Here is a 2,703-nt window from a genome sequence, read left to right as displayed (position 1 = left end):
TCCCTGGCCACATGCCTCCCTGAACAGAGTGGCTTGCTCTAGTCTTGTGAGCCCAGTGCTGCATCCTTGGTGGCATTGTGGGAATTTGAAACATACAGGGAAACAGGTGGGCTGGGATGCATTCAGGCTTCCTGGTTGGAGAGGGAGGAATGCATGTTTTGTTTTGTTTTCGCTATGTTGGCTTTTGTTTTTTTCCCATGGTGGCTTCAACTCTTTCTTTTACTTCATAATTGGCACTATATCTTTTTCTTCCTCTTCTATTCCTCCTCCTTCTCCTCTTCCTCCTCCTCTTTTTCCTCCTCCTCCTTCTCCCCTCCCTCCTCCTCTTCCTCCTCCTTCTCCTCCTCTTTCCCCTCTTCTCCTCCTTCTTCTTTCTTTTCCTTCATTCATCTCTCTTCCTCTCTTTCATTCCCTTCTCCCTTTTTTCTTTGCTGTTTTCTGTCTGTCTGTCTTTATCTCCATCCAGGCCAGTTGCCCTGCCCTTTTTTTTTTTTTTGTCCCCTACGGCTTATGGGCTTATGACTTCAGTAGACATTCACATGCGAGCCCAGGGTAATATGTATGGATCTGACCAAGTCCATCAGTGCTGCTGCATCTGCTGCAGAACCAGAGAGTCTGCTGGGGGAGAGCAGACTGGCTTCTGCCCAGAGTAGATTCACCTGTAGAAGGAAGATAAAAGAAGCTCTCTCAGTTTCACGGCCTGGTTTCTTCAAGGCCACAGACACAGCAGCAGGTTCTCACAGCTGGATGGCTGATGATTGACAGGTCCTCTTTTTTTTTTTTTTCCCAGTTACCCTGTGTAGTGGCACTGCCTGCTCCGGTCCCACAAATGTCAGTTTTATTTCATAATTAGGTTTTACCAGTGTGCTCTATAGGAATGTACCATCTCAGCAGGGATGCCTTAATTGACTGTGGTGAGGGATTTATGTATTTACTGAAGAGTTTGGAGTTTCTCATTTCAGGATGATATTTGTATATGGCCAAAGCTTTCTTCAAACTTCTTCTTACTATTTGGTAAGCGAGTCCTGGAAAGATTTCATGGCATGTTGTAGGAGAAGCTTCTTGTCTCTAACCATTGGGATTTCTTTTTTTTCTTGAATTTTAAAAATTAATTAATTAATATATTTGGAGGGCAGTCAACCAATCTGTGGACTCTTTATTGTTTCTGGGGTGTGGGGCTCAGGAGCTCTTGGTAGGGTGGGTCTGTTTCCTCTTCACCACCATAGGCTTCTGGCTTTGAAGGATGGCACTGGCCATGTGGATGGCCACCATATGCAGATCAGGGCAGTACTTGTACTTTTGGATCATATGCCTGATGCTGCTGAGGGTAACCCGAGCATCCTTTTTTTTTTTTTTTTTTCAAAACAGGGTTCCTCTGTATCGCCCTGGCTGTCCTGGAACTCACTTTGTAGACCAGGCTGGCCTTGAACTCAGAAATCCCGAGCATTCTTGTTGATGGTGGTCCTCACGTAAGAAGTGTCAGGTTCTCAAAAAAAAAAAAAAAAAAAAAAAAAAGAAGTGGCAGGTTTTCGCTGACTGAATTTTCATTTCATAACTACCACGACCCCTTTGCCATCAGCCGCTGGCTCCACTCCGACGGTCTTGTGGTGAATTAGCTCATTGTGCGGAAGGAGTTTCAGGCCTTCAGATTATTTGGCTCTGTGCTGTACATCTGCTTATTCCTCTTGGTCAAGAAACTGGAGCAGTTCCAATCGCCCATCCATTGCAGATGTGTGGACATGGCGGCTGCTCCTCTCCCTATGGCGGCCAGAGATGGAAAGAGCTAATTAATTTTTTTACACTCCATATTTTATCCACTCCCCTCATCGGTTCATCCTCCTACTGTTTCACATCCCATACCTCCTTGCCAAACCCCTGTCTCCACGTGGATGTCTCCACGTGGATGTCTCCACGTGGATGTCTCCACCCCCACCCCACCTGACCTCTAAACTCCCTGGGGCCTCCAGTCTCTTGAGGGTTAGGTGCATCATCTCTGAATGAAGACAGACCCTGCAGTCTTCTACTGTATGAGTGTTGGGGGCCTCATGTCATCTGATGTATGCAGCCTGTTCGGTGGTCCAGTGTTTGAGAGATCTGCTGTTTGTATGTAGAAGAATGAAAATAGACACATATTTGTCACCTTGTACAAGGCTCAAGTCCAAATGGATCAAGGACCTCAACATAAAATCAGATACACTGAGTCTAACAGAAAAGAAAGTGGAAAAGAGCCCTGAACTCATTGGCACAGGGCTGTGCCAATCCTGAACAGAACTCCAGTGGCTCATGTACTAAGATCAACAATTGATAAATGGGACCTCATGAAACTGGAAAGCTTCTGTAAGGCAGAGGACATAGTCAATAAGACAAATCAGGAACCTACCGATTGGGAAAAAAAATCTTCACTAACCCCACATCTGATAAAGGGCTAATATCCAAAATATATAAAGAACTCAAGAAGTTAATCACCAAAAAACCCAAACAGCTCAATAAAAAAAATGGGGTATAGAATTAAACCAAGATTTCACAACTGAGGAAGCACCTAAAGAAATGTTCAAAAGTCTTAGTGGTCCGAGAAATGCAAATCAAAAAGATCCTGAGATTCCACCTTACACCAATCAGAATGGCTAAGGTCAAAACCTCAGGTGACAACACATGTTGGGAAGGATGTAGAGAAAGAGGAACACTCCTCCATTGCTGGGGGGT

The 2,703-nt window shown here is 44.8% G+C and overlaps 1 pseudogene; it reads right to left on the bottom strand.

Moving 5' to 3' along the window:
• Positions 1 to 1,179: 1,179 nt before the first annotated feature.
• LOC110291794 lies at positions 1,180 to 1,741 on the bottom strand (annotated as a pseudogene).
• Positions 1,742 to 2,703: the final 962 nt, after the last annotated feature.

Source organism: Mus caroli, chromosome 3, assembly GCF_900094665.2.
Source record: "Mus caroli chromosome 3, CAROLI_EIJ_v1.1, whole genome shotgun sequence".
In the NCBI taxonomy this organism is placed as follows: domain Eukaryota; kingdom Metazoa; phylum Chordata; class Mammalia; order Rodentia; family Muridae; genus Mus; species Mus caroli.
This window is presented reverse-complemented; position numbering and strand designations above follow the sequence as displayed.